Genomic DNA, 19630 nt, shown 5'->3' on the forward strand with positions numbered 1-19630 from the left:
AACAGGAAGGCGGGATGAGGAAATCTGGGAAGCTAGGGACCCAAGCACTGGTTTTGGGCGTTCACACTCAGAAGATGTCAGTGTCTACCTGGCAGCTAATCAGCAGTGTTTTCATTGCAAACACAATCATTCTGAACAAGAGCTTTCCTTCCAACACCACTTTAACTGAAATACTTCACTCTGGGGGAAGCCTCTGGAGAAAATAGTTGCTGCGCTGACTTCGCGTATCAAATGACTTCACTGTATATTTTGACATGGGCTCCGTACAGAGGTTAATATTTTCAGGCTATTGAGAACAAGTCAAGGGAGTGATGTCAGCTAACAGGCATAGAAGAAAACTCTGGAAGCTTCTTTCCTTCATGAATAACACAATTGGACCAAAAGCTCAGAGAGAAACTTCCACTGTAGGAAATAGAAAGCTAGAGAAAGGACCCATGTGTCCAGGAGAACATTAATGCAGCTATTTGGAAATAAGCATGGGAGATATGGACACCCTTGTCCAAAAGACCATGATCCCAGTGTGACCCCCACAGGTCTGGGAAGACAGTCTGGCTCCCAGCTTCAGTCAAGCAAGGGAAGGGAGCAGTGTCCCAGCAGTGCCTAGGTGGCTGATACACAGGGCCTGGCTGGGTCTTGATCTTGGGGCAAGTAATGTTCTGACAGTCACCAAGCTGAGATAGAAGGTAATGACCTGTGCTTATAAACATGGATATTTGTTCTTCAGTAAGGAATGTGCTCATCAACCAATGAAGTCCATTTCGTGATGTTCCAGAGAAAGAAAATTTAATCCATGTAACCACCACCACAAAGCTATCCGAGGGGGATAAAACAGCCTGTCCATCCCCACATCCTTGGCTCTTTTAGTATGTTAGTTGTATCTGCACATCCAGGCTGGTGACAGTGGAGGCCTCTAAATCCTATGATGGAAGAAAATGGAACTTCAGCTTCTTGTAATGATTTTATTGACATAAAATATACTCCAGGTTTCAACAACTGTCTTGCAGGTTTCTAATCAAAGAGAAAGAAGGTGGTGGTTTCAGGCAGTCCACAGGTTGGAGACCATCGTCTGGATTCTTCTGAGCCAAAGTTCTTTGGATGGTTAGAAAGGAACACAATTCACACTGTCATAAATTGCATGCTGAAATACAAAAGCAGATACATAACCTAGCTTCTCAGTGCTTTCTCCAATGATCTAATATTGAAGCCAAGAGGTTTTCTGTAATTCTCTCACATTTTTTTCAAAACAGCCTACAGCAAGCAAAAACTACCATTGAAAACAAATTTGAGATCGTTTCCCCTTTTATTCTGCCATCCAGTAGGCATTGGTTGATATCCAGCAGAGGTTAGTGCTGTGGGAATATTATTCTTTTTTTTTTTTTAAGGATTTATTATTATTGGAAAGCCAGATACACAGAGAGAAGGAGAGACAGTGAGGAAGATCTTCCATCTGATGTTTCACTCCCCAAGTGAGCCGCAACGGGCCAGTGCTGTGCTGATCCGATGCCGAGACCCAGGAACCTCTTCCGGGTCTCCCACGTGGGTGCAGGGTCCCAAGGAATTGGGCCGTCCTCGACTGCTTTCCCAGGCCACAAGCAGGGAGCTGGATGGGAAGTGGAGCTGCTGGGATTAGAACCAGCGTCCATATGGGAACCCTGGGGCGTTCAAGGCGAGGACTTTAGCTGCTAGGCCACGCCGCTGGGCCCTGTGGGAATATTATTCTACAACAGATTCATTCAGTAGTGTTCTGTCCCCTCCAGAATTACCGTTCATTGAAACCATTTAGCAGTACAGATGCTTTCTGTACAATTTCTCTTGACAACCTGCTGATTTGAGCTGTTTCTGCTATGACTTTTCAAAACAAGAAAGTTCTAATCTGAACTCTGATGCAAGTGTGATGCTGCTCATTTTGCATATAGCCTTAGAGTGAAAACTATAGTAACAGCCAGTGCACCATTAGCTTTGGAACCTACAACACATTGCTGTAATGCCCTGGATCTCGTTTCACTAAAACATGTTTTCACTTTGGCTTGCGTTGTGTTCTTCTGAGTCTATTTTAAATGTATTTGCTTGTTTATTTGAACAGAAAATTGACAGTAAGAAGGGAGAGACAAAGGAAGCAAAAGAGAATGTCTACTCCTGGAAAACCTCCATGATAATCCCAACAACTGACGCTGTCAGGAGGTAGCAACTACATCCAGATCTTCCCTGTGAATATCAAGGCCCCTGTATGTGGGCCATCAGATGCTGTGTCCCCCCCCCCCCCCCCCCAGGCAGAACACTAGATTGAAAACACACTGTAGCTAGGAATCACTTTGGCACTCCAACTCTGCTCAGCTTCGATGCCCACCCATTGTGTACATCTTAATATTTTAATTTATTTTTTTACTTTATTTCAAAGATAGACACACAGAAAGGGAGAGAGTCAAAGACAGAGAGATTGTACATCTAGTGGTTCAGTCTCCAAATGCCATAGTCATAGCCATAGCCGAAGGTGGGTCAGGCTAGGACCAAGGAGACTGACTAGCAGTCTTGTATGCTCACGTGGGCAGCATGGACCCAGGTATTTGAATTGCTACTTCATGCCTCCCAGGGTACAAATAACAGGAACCGGGAATCAGAAACAGAACCAGGATTCAAACTCACTCGAGTTTGGGATGTGGCATCCTCTAAGTGATGTCTTAACTGTGATAAATACTACTCAAATTGTGAATTGGAAATAAAATGACCCCAACATCTTAAATTGCCAGTCATGTTTACTTTTCTTATTATGCTTGTAGATGTAATTCTAGGTTTCTAAAATGGACTATGTTTAGTGGAATAGTAGGCTATTGATCAATACTTAAAAAAAAACCAAACCCACTGAAGAACATGGATTTTAGGCAGAGATATTCATTGTTGCTACAGTTGAGATTTGTTTTCAGTTTTTAGTAATTTCCGAATCCATACTGGATTTCTCATTCATGATTGACACTTGTCCTCTAAAGAAGTGCCTGATGAAATTGACAATAAGAGCAATCATGCATTCTAACACAATATGGTGACTTACAGCCTGGCGCAATAACATAATGGTTAAGGTCCTTGCCTTGAATGCGCGGGGTTCCCATATGAGCACTGCTTCTAATCCCGGCAGCTCCACTTTCCATCCAGCTCCCTGCTTGTGGCCTGGGAAAGCAGTCGAGGATGGCCCAAAGCGTTGGGACCCTGTACCTGCATGGGAGACCCAGAAAGAAGTTTCAGGTTCCTGGCCTTGGATTGGTGCAGCACCGGCCATTGCGGCTCACTTGAGGAGTGAAACATTGGATGGAAGATCTTCCTCTCTGTCTCTCCTCCTCTCTGTGCATCTGCCTTTCCAATAAAAGCAAATAAATCTTAAAAAGAAAACCAATATGATGACTCCAATGCTATGTTCACATTCTTTACATAAAATTACGTAGCATTGGGCCCAGCATGGTAGCCTAGTGGCTAAAATCCTTGCCTTGCAAGTGCTGGGATCCCATATGGGTGCCGGTTCATGTCTGCAGCCTAACTTCCCATCCAGTTCTCTGTTTGTGGCCTGGGAAAGCAGTGCAGGATGGCCCAAAGCCATGTGATGCTGAACCCAAATGGTAGACCTGGAAGAGGCTCCTGCTCCTGGTTTTGGATTGGCTCAGCTCTGGCTGTGAACCAGCGTGAACTCTTCTGGGGAGTGATCCAACAGATGGAAGATCTTACTGTCTGTCTCTCCCTCTCTATATAAATCTTCCTTTCCAATAAAAAAGATTATGTAGAATTGACATAAGTGCTATTTTCTGGACTCCAAACAAATAATACTTATTGTGCCACTCTTCTTGAATAAGAAATTTCTTTGCTGGCTACCCTGCAATTAATGTCTCTTTGAACACCAAACTTTACCTCTTAGAAAAATATTTATGGGTGTTTCCATGTGTGTACTTGTCTATCCATGTTTTGGTGTTCCACCTCCCTTTGTATGTGTGTATTTGAGTCCTTGTGTGCTTGAACTCGAGTGATGATTAGCGAAGATATTTCCAATTTCTTCAACGTGATTGGATTTGAAAAATTGTCATTCATTTTGGGTTTCTAAAGTGACATGGAAAATCATCCTGTGACAAATTTAATGGAGAGTACTGATCACTGATTACTTGTCATTATCAATGACAGATTTAGAGTCTGCCCCTTCCTGGTCAGTGGTTTGCAGGATACAACATGAATAAATCAACATTACCACCATGACTCTAACATTGGCCAGGGTCTCATTGCTCTGGCTGAGAAAGTACTGTTTGAACTCTTCGACGGCCTCTTTAGTAGCTTCTGAGTGGATGTATGGGGCAAGATATTCTGTGTATTCGTTCACAGACACTTCTGGATTAATGGTTTGTTCTACCACGTCCTCCAGAAGCTAGCAGCCAGAACCTGGGCAATAAGCATGAAGAAAAGGACACAGAGCCTGAGGTGGGTGCCATCTGGGAGTTCTAGACCTATGGGTTCAATAAGGTTTATGAACTGGGCCCAGCATGGTAGTGTAGTGGCTAAATCCTTCTTTGCCTTGTATATGCCAGTTCATGTCCTGGGTGCTCCACTTTCCTTCCAGCTCCCTGCTTGTTGCCTGGGAAAGCAGTTTAGAATGTTGCAAAGTCTTAGGACCTTGCACCCATGTGGGAGACTGGAGGAAGCTCCTGACTCCTGGGTTTGGATTGGCTCATCTCCAACCATTGTGGCCATTTAGGGAGTGAACCAGTAGACGTAAAATCTTTCTTTCTGTCTCTGTTTTTCTAAATTTACTTTTCCAGTAATAATAATAAAAAAGGTTATGTATGGAAGTCCAATGTTCTTAGTTGTAGGTTGAAAAACTCAAGCTCTGGGTCCCTAGACTCCTGAAACTTTTGCTCTACATGTCTCCCCCCTAGAATTGTGGTGTCTGGGTGCTGAACTTCGTCAAGTGACCAATTAGAACAGGATGGTATGGTAGAGCTTTCATGATGGAATCACAGTAATTTTAACAGAAGACTCTTGGGGAACCTCCACTGTGACTCTCTAAAACCATGAGACAAAATAAACCATGCTGTGTGTGATGCTACTGCCAAGTGTTTCAGTTAATGTCGTAAAGATCATACCAATACATTGCTTCAGTATTATAATTCAGAGTGACAGCAAGATTTCCAAGGACAGTAGGTGTATTGAATTTAAATGTTCAAGAGCTTCATTGACTTTGCTGTTTATAAGCGATGTGACACAGAAAGCAGTGCTCAGGAAGTTTCGTGCTGTGACTTATATTGTAGGGAGGGTAACATATCAGGATTTGGATTTTGATTTTATCACATCATGGACCCTGGTATAATTTATCTAAATAATTGTGATCATGACTTTTTTTTTCAGGTTTCTGCCCCTGTGTCCCATCTGCAAGAATAAGTGAAGCTATGGGACATTGGGTCATCCAGTTGCCTGGGTCTTCTCTATGGGAGGTCCCTTGTTTCTTCTTAACAGCAAAGAATTTCCTTGAGTTTCTAAGTCAGGAAACTCAACAGTGTTCAACATTTCAAGGTGCCATTCCAGCAAGCCCTTCCTTTATTCTCCTGTAATATTAATCCTAGCATCTGCTCCAGAGAGCTTTCCTGGATTACATAGTACTGTATCAATTGTGAGGCATGCTGGCTGGTAAGAAGACGCACATACAACTCCAAGGCAGGGACAAAGCCCATGATAAAGCTACATGATCTCAGGTACTAGCGGTGAATATTAGCTCTGGCCCTTTATACTGCGGCTTCCCTGTATCGGGGTAGAAAAATCAGGATGGATCCAGGTATCAATAGTGGTTCCCAAGAGCCCTCCCTGCCCATAACTCACCTGTATAACAATAAAGGGGAAGTGCAGCCAGCATGAGGACCACGACCAGCTTCATGTTGAGCAGCTGCTGTTGGATCTTCACTGGTTAGTGACCAAGGTGGAGGAATTTACTCTGTTGAGGAGCACAGAGATGTGTTCTATTTATTCTTTAGGCAGTAATCTCACCTCTCCCAGGAACGAGGTGGAGGAATCACAATTTAATCTGGAATTTACCAAGGAAGCACAAAATTATACACATGGAACCCAGCCAGTCCCATCTGTTTACAGAAAACTGGAGACAGTGAATTTGGACCCATGATAATCTAGAGATTGTCATAATTGAAAAGTTGTGTTGGGATTACTGTTGTCAACCTGAAATTCAAATGTTTCCTTTCCTTCCCTTCCTCTTGACTTTTGCTGTGTTCACTTCAATCTTTATTTTCTCTGTTTTTCACTTCTTTTTTTTTTTTTCAGTGTGGAAACAGTGTTGTGACCTCTTTGGTGTTTGTTTAATCAAGCAGCTGGAGCATTGTAATAATGCAAGCATGCAAAGCTAAGGCTAGTGTTTTAATTGCATGAAAATATTCAATGGATATTCAATTAAATATGGAAACAAACTCTCATTACAAGATTATTGGACAGAAATCACATGAGTCTCTTTCAATCTGCACCTCAGCACCCCCATATATGGAGCACCAGAGCACCTCTCAGGGTGAAAGGAGATGTGAAATAGTCTTAGATGCCAGTAACCATACATCTAACTGTCTTGATTCAACTGGGATGCGTGGTCAATTCCCCATGGGTGGGACATGATCTTTTTCCAGTTATGGGAAACACAACACAAATAAATAGTATCTCTTTCCTGAGAGATAATGAGGAAGCAACAGACCTATGTATGGAGTCTAGTGTTCTGATTTCAGAGTTCTTTCAAGTCATCACACATAATGAGGGCTCCTTACAAGGGAACTACATATTCATTTGGATAAGTCTTTGTGGACAGACTGTGATTTTTGTACTACGGAAATTCATGGAATTCATGTTGAATATTCTTAGAGATTCATGTTGTTCTGTTTGAGACCCTGAAAATCTGTGGACTCTCATCTTTCAGTGTCACTTTACATTGAGACAACATATTCAGTCTCAACTGGACATAAAATACAGTTTACTCCTTGGCTCTGTCTTGTCTCCTGCATCTGCATGTGTCTACCCATGCACATGATACTGCATTGCATTCTGAGCAAGTCTGAGATCGTTGCCACGAATCTTACTGCTGGCCTCTTCAACTGTTCAAATTCCTGAGGGCACACACTTTGCCATTCTTGTCCATGTATACTAGTCATGCAAACATTGCCAAGAAATTGAGGAGGGAATATCTGCTAATTCTCAAAATCTTCAATGAGTATCTTGCAAACAACCTTCCTTGATTGATGGTGAGATAGGAATTTGCTTCAACAGAAAGCCTTGGTAAACGTTGCTCACAAGCATTCTAAGATCAAGTCTCACTCTTCATTTTAGTTCCTGACACCTGCTTGAGGATTTTGGAGTCTTGAATGAAGAAGATAGGTGAATACAGGATGTAATTGAGCTCCTTGCATGCTTGCATGCATGGCCTGGGTCATCTTGGGATACCCTTTTCACAACGTTTTGATTTCTCCCTCATCCACCAACAACTTGGGGCTGCAAGCAGATGAGGTAACAAAACTAAGATCAGTTGCTAGGCAATTACTGGTTCTTCTTGATCTCTTCACCACAAATTTGAACTTTACACAACCTGACTGTATCTGATATGTACAGTTAAATATTTAATCCTCAAACCCATATGAGCTTTGGCTTGATTCATTAGCTATTTACATCAACCTAAGATGTGTGAATAATTTGCTGTTCTAGTTCAATACTAACGTTTCTCACCTGATTGTAATCCCTTGTGTATGTGGGCTTTTTCCATAAATCATATTTTATAATGAAATAACTTCTATATCTTTTGTTTTTAGAACCATATATATATTTAGAAATATGTATATGTACATATATATTTCTAAATATATATATGTATATATGTATATATACATATATACACATATACACACATATATGTATATATGTATACACACATATACACATATATACATGTATATATATACATATATACACATATATACATATATACATATACACACATATATATACATATACACACATATATATACATATTTTATGGTTCCATAGGCTTAGGGATTTCCCCTCCTGCCTCTCTGATTCTCCCCTCCCCCTGCAATGTTTGTCCCTGTATTATTACAACAGTATAGTGTTTCAGCAACAGTCACAAGTCCATCATTCTGCTATTTAATTGTATCCTGACATTGTAGGTATAGACAATGGTAGAGAGTCCAGCATACTATTATCAATATATACGTAGCAGTTTCATTGGGGATCTTCCTTTTATTCAGGAATAGAGATGCATACCACAATGCATCCTCACTTCCTGTTATGGCAGTCTGTAGGCTTTGACTCTTTACACGGGAGATATGAGAATTTGCTCTGCAGGTGTGGTTCTGTTCGGGTGACAACAGTTACATTCAACCCACTTAGGAAGCACAAACTTTTGATATCAAGACCGCATTTCTGTTGTGAAATTACACCTTGATAGAGCCCAGGACTGAGAGCTCAGGCTGTAGTCGCCGTTTCTGTTTTTACTGTGGTTATCTGTGACTCCTCTCCTCTACACACACACTGCCCTGGATTTCCTGCCGAGAGTCTGACTCTTCCTTTTTTAGGTTTTTATTAATACAAAGAAGAAAGATGTCAGGCATTTCATGGATACAATGCTAAGAAGACAACCATATTCCCTGTGTCTCTTTACTCTTTTGGTTCTTCTCTTTTCTTTCATGCAAACAGACCCTCATGACTGTGTACCAGGTGTGAGTGCAGATATGAGGACCTGAAAGAAATGTAACATTTTTCTGGGAGCTATCTTTTTTCACATGAAGACTATGAATATTAAATGGAATTTCTGGTTGAATCAAAGTTTGCTAATATGTAATTATAATGGTATTTTTCCTGTTTTTTCTTAAATAGTAATTGATTTAACTTTAGAATTTCACTGTTATAAATCACTGAACTTGTTTTTGCCTATTCCATTCCTTGTTACTTAGAATTTTCTTTCCAGTTCCTCAATGATTATTGTGAATGAACAGAGTAACTTATTCCTTTGGGCAGGAATTGTTGAACGGTGTTTGGGGATGTAATTTGTGCTCAAGGATAGCAACATCTGCTCACGAATTTGGGGGCAGTAATGGGGAAGCACCACTTTTTAAATATATGGAACAATGAATGTCATTGTAGAGTTGATGGTTGCTATCATTAAAACTTGTTATGTGAAATTCTCAGGAATGCAAGGTTGTTTGTAGAGGGAGCCTTCATCTGTGCCTTCATCCAGTGTTAGTACCAGCAATGGAAACTCTCCCGCACAGACTGTGCTGTGTGCTGCTGGTTTAGTGTAGGAGCAAGTAGGATCAGATCTTGTATAATCTAAAACAAACTTCCATATGAGTGAGGAAATATGTACTCCTACAATATATGAAACACATAAAAATCTTTCAAAAACAAGAAAATAACCCCCAAGGCTGAATTGATAAGGCTGGTTGATAAGGAAGAACCTTTGCTAAGTAATCCTGCAGGATCAGGTGTCAATTAACTGAGCATTGGATGAAGGTAGGACTGTATCCATGGAAGAACTTGCAAATTGTTTTGGGCAAAGGGAATAGAAGTACAGAAGCCAGAAGGTGAAGGACACTTCCAGTGTCAGGGATGCTAAGAAACCACCTGCAGTCAAGACAGGGAAAGAACAGTCACTTAGGATACAAATGACAGCCAAGTTTAATCAAGGCAAAGTAAGGAAAACAGAAGAAAAATGAACACATCTTAGATGACTAAGCAATTCATGTGAGAGTTTCAGAACTCATAGGAGGTATGAGCTCCAATTGTAATTATTCATTTATGAATGGTCTGATGCCAGGACATTTGTGACTTCTTTACATCACAGTGATGAAACATATGTTGTTCTGTGTGGTGATCACACTTGACCTTGGAGAAGATGAGAAAAGTGATATTGTATATTTATGAGGTTTGGTTTACAACATTGACCATGGATAGCCTCCTTAAACCCCAAGCCAACTGAAGATGTATGCAATGGAACAAAAGACGGTTTCCTTTCCAGAATTTAGTGGGGGACCTGCTTGAGTATTTCTGGACTTGTATGTCTAATTTATTTGAAAATTTGCCACAATGGCTACAGGGTATCTCCAGTAGAGTGGTTGCTTTTTTTTTTTTTTTTTTTTAAGACCAATATATACATATATATATAAAGAAGGAGAAACAGAGAGAAACATCCTCCATTTACTGGTTCAATCCCCAAGTGGCCACAATGGCCAGAGCTGAGCCAACCTGAAGCCAGGATCAGGAGCCTCCTCTAGGTCTCCCACATGGATACAGGGTCCCCAGGCTCTGGACCATCCTTCATTGCCCTCCTAGGCCGCAGATTGGAAGCTGGATAGGAAAAGGAGCAGACAGGACATGAACTGGCACTCATATGGGATCCAAGCACACACAAGGCAAGGAAGGATTCAGCCGCTAGGCCATGGCACCGGACTTAAGTGATTGTTTTTTTTTTGTTTAACATCCATGTTTTTATAGGACATATTATGACGATCACTCTCCATTAACAAAAGAGTTCATTGTTTGTGTTACTTTCTTTGTTTCCAGTTCTACTAATAAAGGAGAGCTCATTTAATTTGAATTATTAGTAAACGTTCAGATCAAACCTAATCCCAACATTAAATGTCAGTGTGCTGTCCTTGGCACTAACACTGCTTTTCATGTTCCTGGGTGCGGAACTTGAAGTCACGGAAGAAGGAGATAAGCAGAGGAGGTGGTTGGAGACTCTGTTGACAAGGGTCTTTGCTTCCCTCTCTTTCTGAAGTGACCATCACAATGACATGATCTAACCTCATTGTGTCTAAAGAATTGGCATCAGGAAACATATTTGGAAGCAGAAAAAGGGCAAGGCGTCAGTCCTTGGATGACTCTCCTTGTGTTTTTTCCCCTCTAAGACCACAAACCTTCTTCGGTTTGACATTTCTTTGAAGTGTTTGATTATGAGCTTAATGTGGTCCACATGAGATTGCTGATTTTCTAACCAGACTTTCTCCATCAGGTTAGGATTTTTTTTTCTTCCAATGATCATATGATCCTTCTGGTTATCGGTCTTTCACAGTTGTGAATATATAGGTTTTAGGGGAATCAGAAAAGTTTATAGAGGAACTGACAGTCAGACTTTCTTTGCTAGAGCAACAAGTCAGTGCTAAGGCACATAATCCATGCACCCTTCCTGTGGAGGTGGTCTGGATGTGGTTTTGATTGTCATAGCTAAATGGTAATGATTGCCCATAGAACATGTGTGCAAGATCAGGTTGCTGCTCCACATTCCCCAGTTACAGCTCAGCAGCTTACAATAAAGATGATCCACCTTTTTGTTTATGCATAGTGGCCTTTCTACTTTCAGATTTTGAAATCTTTAATCAGTGGAGAATTAAGCTTGTGGTTATAAGGTAAGTTGAAAGAATGCTGTTACAAAGAGCAAAAGAAAGAAAGGAGATGGGAAGAAGGGAGGGAGAGTGGAAAGTATCATTGCAACTTTTAAAATCGTGCAAACGAAATACAGGAAATCTTCTTTCTTCATGTATACATATCTTACTAAATTTTTTTCTAAATGTACTTTCTCTGCTGATCAATGAGGAGTAGCACTAGAAGAATAACACTCAGGGAACTGACAGTAGGTTCCATAAAAGCAAGTTGGTGGCAGGAGTGTGGGCCTCTCTGTTCTCCAGTGTTCTGGGATCACCCTGAGGTCCAGGTGTCTGCTCAGGCTCCTCCACACACCTGAAGGGCTTCACTTCCTCCTACTTGTTATCTTCTTCTAGATCCCACTCAGTGCCACTGAATCATATCTTCTTCAGAATCATCATCATACTTGGATGTGGATGTGTGCCTCTGAACCAGTTCATCAGATGCCAGAGGACCCCAGAACTCATACACTCTCAGCAGGCTGAGAATGCTAGCAGGAAGCAGGCTTCTTGCATGGGACTGTCTATCTTACTGGCCAAGCATGGCTTGGAAGGAGCAGCACCTCCCTGTGCCTCCTTTCTCATTAGATGCTTGTAGCAAATCACGTCATCTTCCTCAGTTGGTTTGATTGTTAGAATCCGTTCCTGAAAAACATGTTTATTCCTTTGCTGCTACGGTGATTGTTACTTCATTTCTTTGTTGGCTATCTTTACAGGAGCTTTCTGTGGTTGCCTAGGTACCCTGTTGAGTTTAATAAAGTGTGCATTGCTTCACTTGCCTTGTATCTCCCGTGTCTCGATCTTCCTCGGCACAGTCATCACACCTCGGGTCCCTGTCTCCTCAGAAGGATCATCCACACTTGGAGAATGCCCATGACAAATGCTTTCATTCTCTGTTGAGTCTTTGGAGAGTTTTATTTTTATTCATGCCCTAATGACAAGATACTTTGTGTTCCTATTAAGTATTGCCTCATTTTTGCAATATACTCTGCTTATGTTTGTTACTATGTCTTATCACACATTTTGATAATAAATGTTCTTAAGCAATATATCAAACTTTTCAGATGTGTCAGATGATGCTAGGCTTAGTGCTGTGTAGATTTCAGTTTGTCCTAATATTTTCTTGGAGCATATTAGCCTCTTTGCATGACATTACAACATCCTCTTTTTCTCCTTTTATAATCTCTTAATTCAATTTTTTTGGTTAATTAATTTATTTTGTGATATAGTTCCAAAGACTCTGAGATTTTTGCCCTCCACCAGATTTTTCTCCTCAGCACTGATTTCCTCTATTTTATTACTATAATATGATCCTTTAAAAAATTATTTTTTTAAATTTTATATTTTTTTCCCTCTTTTTTTAATTCATTAATTAAATTGTATTATGTGACACAGTTTCATAGGTACTGGGATTCTCCCCACCCCTCCCCAAACCCTCCCACCATGGTGGATTCCTCCACCTTGTTGCATAACCACAGTTCAAGTTCAGTTGAGATTCCCTCATTGCAAGCATATACCAAACATAGAGTCCAGCATCTTATTGTCCAGTCAAGTTCAATGGCTTCTTAGGTATACCCTCTCTGGTTTGAAGACAGAGCCAGCAGAGTATCATCCCAATCAATTAAAAGCTCCAACATACCATCAGTAAAAATTTACATCATTATGGAATTAATTGACATAGTAATGAGTAGCCAATATGTTAAAAATAACCACCTTAACCACCTTCTTAACCACCTTCTTAACCACCTTCTGTGACCACCTCATTGACATTTCAATTTTAGTTTATATATAACATACATAACATAACATGTTATACATAACATCATATCAAATTAAGGCAAACATGTGGTAGTAAACCTTTTGGGATTGGCTCATTTCCCTTAGCATTATGGTTTCCAGTTTGGCCCATTTGGCCACAAAGAACTGCATTTTACTGGCCCGACTGACAAAGAGAAAGCAAGAATTAACAGCATCAAAGATGAAAAAGGCAACATAACAACAGACACCGCAACCATTAAGAACATAATTAGAAGTTACTACAAAGCACTGTACTCCAACAAATCAGAAGACCACCAAGAAATGGAAAAGTTCTTAGACTCACACAACCTGCCAAAACTTAGCCCAGATGCAACAAACGACCTGAACAAACCCATAACTGAAGCAGAGATTGAATCAGTGATTAAAGATCTCCCACCAAAGAAAAGCGCAGGCCCAGATGGCTTCACTACAGAATTCTACAAAACATTCCGAACAGAACTAATCCCAATCCTCTACAAACTCTTCAAAACAATTGAAAAGGAAGCAACCCTTCCAAACTCATTCTATGAAGCCAACATTATCTTAATCCCAAAACCAGACAGAGAACCAACGGAGAAGGAAAACTACAGACCTATCTCTTTGAGAAATTATTTATTTTTATCAGAAAGTCAGATTTACAGAGAGGAGAGAAATATCTTCCAACCGCTGGTTCACTCTTCAAGTGGCCACAACTGCTGCAGCTTCTTCCAGGTCTCCCACTTGAGTGCAGGTTCATAAGACTTTGTGTCATCCTCTACTGCTTTTCCAGGCCCAAGGCAGGGAGCTGGATGGAAAGTAGAGAAGCCAGGATATGAACTGGTACCCATATGAGATGCTGGGTGCATAAGAAGCGAAGACTTTAGCTACTAGGTTTTCATGCCAGGTCCCATACTACAGTCCTTAAAGGCAGTCATAAGTCCACCATTCAGCTATTTAACTATATCCTGATATTGTAGGTAAGGACAATGGCAGAGTCCAGCATCCTACTGTCAGGATACATATACCAGTTTCATTGGGAGTTCATCTTTGATCTGAAAGTAGGGGTGCATACTGCATTATATCTTGTATGATAATATCTATTACACAGTTCCTCTAGATGACTATATATAAATGCGTGTTTACACATGTATTTTTGATCTTGTGCTTTGCATGAAGGTTGTCTTATATCAGAGAGAACATGATATTTTTCCTTATGTGTTTAACTTAATTTACTGAGCATAATGGTCTCTAGTTGGACCATATGGTTACAAAGGGCAGAATTTCATTCTTTCAATGACTGAGTAGTATTCCATGGAGTAAATGTGCCATGGTTTCTTTAATCATTCCTCTTTGGATAGGCATTTGGCTTATTTCCATGTCGCTACCATTGTAGATTATACTGCTGTAAATATAGGATTATAGTTTGCTTTCTCATATGTAGATTTCACTTCCTTTGGATATATTGCCAGCAGTGGGATAGTTGGATCATATGTCAGGTCAATTTTCAGTTTTCTTAGCACTCTACATACCGACTTCCATAGTGGTTGTACTAGCCTACACTCCCAGCAGCAGTAAAAGAGGGTACTTTTCTCCCCAATCCATGCCAGCAGGTGTTATTAGTAGATTTCTGAATGTAAGCCAATCTCATTGGTGTTACATGGAACCTCAATGTGGTTTTCATTTATATTCACCTGACAGTTAGGGAGCCTGAGCAGTTTTTCATATGTCTGTTAGCCGTTTGAATCTGGTCTTTTGAAAAACGCCTGCTCATTTGCTTTACCCATTTCTTTGCAGGTTTTGTTTAATGTACCTGGGTTTCTGAAGCTCTTTGTAAATCCTGGATATTATGTTCTTTTCATTTGTGTAGTGTGTAAAGATTTTCTGTCATTCTATTTGTTGCTTTCATTTCCTTTGCTATAGAGACATTTCTTAGTTTGATGTAGCCCCATTTGTTTATTTAGTCTTTTACTGCCTGTGCTTTTGGTGTCTTTTCCTAGAAGTCTTTCCCCATTCCTATATCTTGGAGAGTGCTTCTTATGTTTTCCTGTAATATTTTGATGGTTTCTGGGTGTAGATTTAGGTTCTTGATCCATTTAAAGCGGAGTTTTGTACTTTGTGAGACAGGTGTGGTTCTTGCTTCTTAATTCTGCAAGCTGCTATCCAATTGTTCCAACAGCATTTGTTGAATAGACCAGGCTTTTTACCTGGATTGTTTTCAGTCTTCTTGTCAAGATTAGTTGGCTGTACATGTGTGGGCTCCCGTCTGGTGTTCCTATGTTCCTACTCTGTTCCATTGATCTTTTTCTCTGTCTCTGTACCAATACCAGACTGTTTCGATAACCACTGCTCTTTAGTATAACTTGAGGTCTGGAATTGTGATTCATCTAGTTTGATTTTTATTCTTCAGGATAGCTTTGGCTATTCGTGGTCTCTTGTATTTCCAAATGAACTTTTGTATCATCTTTTCTATTTCTGAGAAGAATGTTGTTGGGATTTTGATTGGGATTGCATTGAATCTGTATATTACTTTTGGTAATATGGACATTTTGATGATGTTGTTCTCCATTTTTCAAGGTCTTCTATTTCCTTTTTTAAAAAAATGTTTTATAGTTTTCATCATAGAGATCTTTTAGATATTTGGTTAGCTTACTTCCTAGGTATTTAAGATTCCTCTCCTCTATTTGGTTCCCCTAAGTAGAGAATCATGTCATCTGCAAATAGAAATACTTTCAATTCCTGGTTTCCAATTTGGATTCCCTTAATTCCTTTTCTTGCCTAATAGCTCTGGCAAGGACTTCCAATACTACATTGAAGAGTAGTGGTGAGAATGGACATCCCTGGCTAGTTCCAGATCTTAGTGGAAAGGCCTCCAATCTTTCCCCATTTGATATGATGCTAGCCTTGAGTTTTTCATATCTTGTTTTGATTGTGTTATAGAGTGCTCCTTGTATGCCTATCTTAAGGTTTTCAGCATGAAGTGGTGTTGGATTTTATCAAATGCTTTCTCTGTATCTATTGAGATGATCATATGTTTATTTTTCTATTTATTGGTGTGGTATTATCACATTTATTAATTTGTGAATGTTGAACCATCCCTGCATGCCAGGGATGAATCGCACTTGGTCTGGGTGTATGATCTGCCTGATGTACTGTTAGATTCTGTTGGTTAGTATTTTGTTGAGGATCTTTGCATCTATGTTCATCAAGGGTATCAGTCTGTAGTTCTCTTTTTCTGTTGTGTTTCTGTCTGACTTTGATATTTAGGTAATGCTGGCTCCATAGAAAGAGATGGAAGGATTGCCTCCCTTTCTATTATTTGGAAAAGCTTATGGAGAATTGGGGTCAGTTTCTTTTGAAGTGTTTGGTGGAATTCAGCAGTGAAGCCATCTGGTCCAGGACTTTTCTTGGCTGGGAGGGCTTTAATTGCTGATTCAATCTGAATCATGTTATAGATCTATTTAGATTATTAATTGCTTCTTGATTCAATTTTGGTGGATTATATATGTCCAAAATCTATCCATCTCTTCTAGGTCTTCAGATTTGTTCAGATTAGTTGCTGGTAATAGTTTCTAAAAATTCTCTGTATGTCCACGGTATCTGTCATTATATATCCTTTCTCGTCTCTGATGGTATTGATAACTTCTCCCTCCTTTTTTGATTGCTTGGGCTAGTAGTGAGCTTATTTTATTGATTTTCTCAAAGAACCAGTTCTTTGATTCATTGATCTTATGTATTGTTCTTTTGGTCTCTATTTTGTTTATTTTTCCTTTATTTTGTTTATTTCTTTTTTCCTATTAATCTTGGGATTGCTTTGCTGTTTTTTTTCTAAGTTCCTTCAGCTGTAAGCTTAGCTCATTTACTTGGTGCTTTTCTAATTTCTTAACATAAGCATTGATGGAGATGAACTTTCCTCTTAACACTGCCTTGGTTGTTTCTCATAAGTTTTGATATGTTTTGTGATGCCTTAATTTGTTTCAAGCAATTTTTCAATTTCCCCTTTGATTTGCTCTCTAACACATTGCTCATTTAGTAGCATATTATCCAGTCTCCAGGTATTTGCATGTTTTCCTGGGTATTTTGACTTGTTGGCCACTAGTTTCATGGCATGAAGATCTTAGAAGATGCATGGTATGATTTTGATTTTATAAAATTTTCTGAGGCTATGTTGTAGCCTCAGAAAGAAGAAATTTCCTTATATTGATGGGAAAAAATAGCATATTCTCTGTCTGTAGGATAAAAGGTTCAGTAGATATCAACTAAATCCATTTGCTCTAGAGTTGGTGTGAATCCTGTTGTTTCCTTGCTGAGTTTCTGTCTCTTCGACCTGCCCATTGATGTTAACAGGGAATTAAAGTCCCCCACTATCATTGCATTGGAGTCGGATTTTCCCTTTGAATTCATTAATGTTTGTTTCTTGTAGATAGGATCCTGGAATTTGATGCAAGTATATCTATTATGCCAATTTTCTTTTGACTAAGTGGATCTTTTAATCATTATGTGGTGTCCTTCCTCAACTCAATTAATATTTTGCACATTAAAGTCTATATTGTGTAAGTTTAGAATGGCTACACCAGCTTGATTTTATTTCCACAAGCCTGAAATTCCTTTTCCATGTTTTTACTTTTAGTTTCCTCTGGTCTTTGTTGGTGAGATGTGTCTCTTGTAAGCAAAAGATAGATGGGTTTTGGTTTTTGACCCAGTCCTCTAATCAATGACACCTGATTGATCAGTTTAAGCCATTTACAATCATGGTTAATATCAATGGGTAGTATTTTGTCCTGTCATTTTTTCAATTAACTATTCATGATTTGATGTATTCTTCTTCTGTTGTTTTGTTGGGATGTTCTCCACATTTGCCTTTTTTTGTTGTTTGTTTAGGTGCTATTCCTTTTGTCTGTCAATAGAACATCTTTAAGTATCATTTGTAGGGCAGGTGTGGAAGAGATGATTCCGTTGAAATTTTCTTTACTGTGGAAGCATTTTATTTCATTTTCAAAGACAAAGAAGTGCTTTGCTGGATAAGTGATTCTGAGTGGACGATTTTTCCACTTTACGATCTGGAATATGTTACTTCCTTCCATTTTGGACTGTAGAATTTTCTCTGAGAGGTCAGAAGTGAGTCTGATTGAGGCTCCTCTATATGTGAATTGACTTTTTTTATGTGCATATTTAAAGAACTTTTTTTCCTGTGATCAACTGAAGAGAATTTGATTATCATGTGTCATGGCGAAGATCACTTTGGTCAATACTATTGGAAGTTTTGTGTCCCTCCTGCACGTTGTTTCCCCAGTCTTACTCTAAATTATTGACGTTTTCCTTTATTATTTCATTGAACACATTTTAAAACCCAGCTTCTCTCTCTGTGCCTTCCCAAACTCCCACTACTCATACTTGGCCTTTTAGTAGTGCCTCTTTATTCTTGAATTTTTAGCTTGACTCAGTTATTTTTTGACCTTTTTGATTTTTTCCCCATTCTGAGATTCTTCTGCTTCACTCATCTATTATTGTTTTAAACATTTGTTTTATTTTTTAAAATTTTTTTTAAAGATTTATTTATTTTTATTACAAAGTCAGATATACAGAGAGGAGGATAGTCAGAGAGGAAGATCTTCCATCTGATGATTCACTCTCCAAGTGACCGCAACGGCCAGTGCTGAGCCGATCTGAAGCCAGGAACCTGAAACTTCTTCCGGGTCTCACACGCAGGTGCAGGGTCCCAAGGGTTTGGGCTGTCCTCAACTGCTTTCCCAGGCCACAAGCAGGGAGCTGGATGGGAAGTGGAGCTGCCGGGATTAGAACCGGCGCCCATATGGGATCCTGGTGCATTCAAGGCGAGGACTTTAGCCACTAGGCTATGCCACAGGGCACTTGTTTTATTTTTGATTGCAAAGTCAGATATACAGAAAGGAGGAGAGATAGAGATGAAGATCTTCCATTGGCTGATTTACTCCCCAAGTGACTGCAATGGCCAGTGCTGTGCTAATCTGAAGCCAGGAGCCCGAAGCTTCTTCCAGGTCTCCCACGCAGGATCCCAAGGCTTTGGGCCACCCTTGACTGCTTTTCCAGGCCACAGCTGGGAGCTGGATGGGAAGCGGGGCTGCCAGAATTAGAACCGGCACCCATATGGGTGAGGACTTTAGCCACTAGGCCACCACACTGGGCCCCTCACTCATCTGTTATTGAGGCTTTCCACTGAATTTTTAATTTGCTCTGTTGTTCCCTGCATTTGTAATAATTCAGCTTGATTTGTTTCAGTGTTGCTATTTCCCATGTGACATATTCCTTGAATTGCTTGACTCCTGTATGTGCTTCTCATTTGTTGATAAGAAACTTTATAACAAGGCTTTTAAATTTCTTATCTCCCATTTTAAAAAAATATCTTTTTCAGTTAACTTGGTGGTTGACAAAGGCAT

The 19630-nt window shown here is 39.8% G+C and overlaps 1 protein-coding gene and 1 pseudogene across 1 annotated transcript in view; both read right to left on the bottom strand.

The window, feature by feature from the left end:
• Nucleotides 1–19630, bottom strand: part of LOC101523324 (mammaglobin-B-like) — a 233567-nt gene that overhangs the window by 125429 nt on the left and 88508 nt on the right. The gene's annotated exons all lie outside the window — the stretch shown is intronic.
• On the bottom strand, nt 946–5944 carry LOC101522837 (mammaglobin-B-like; annotated as a pseudogene).

The sequence above is a fragment of the Ochotona princeps genome, chromosome 4 (genome assembly GCF_030435755.1).
Source record: "Ochotona princeps isolate mOchPri1 chromosome 4, mOchPri1.hap1, whole genome shotgun sequence".
Classification (NCBI taxonomy): Eukaryota; Metazoa; Chordata; class Mammalia; order Lagomorpha; family Ochotonidae; genus Ochotona; species Ochotona princeps.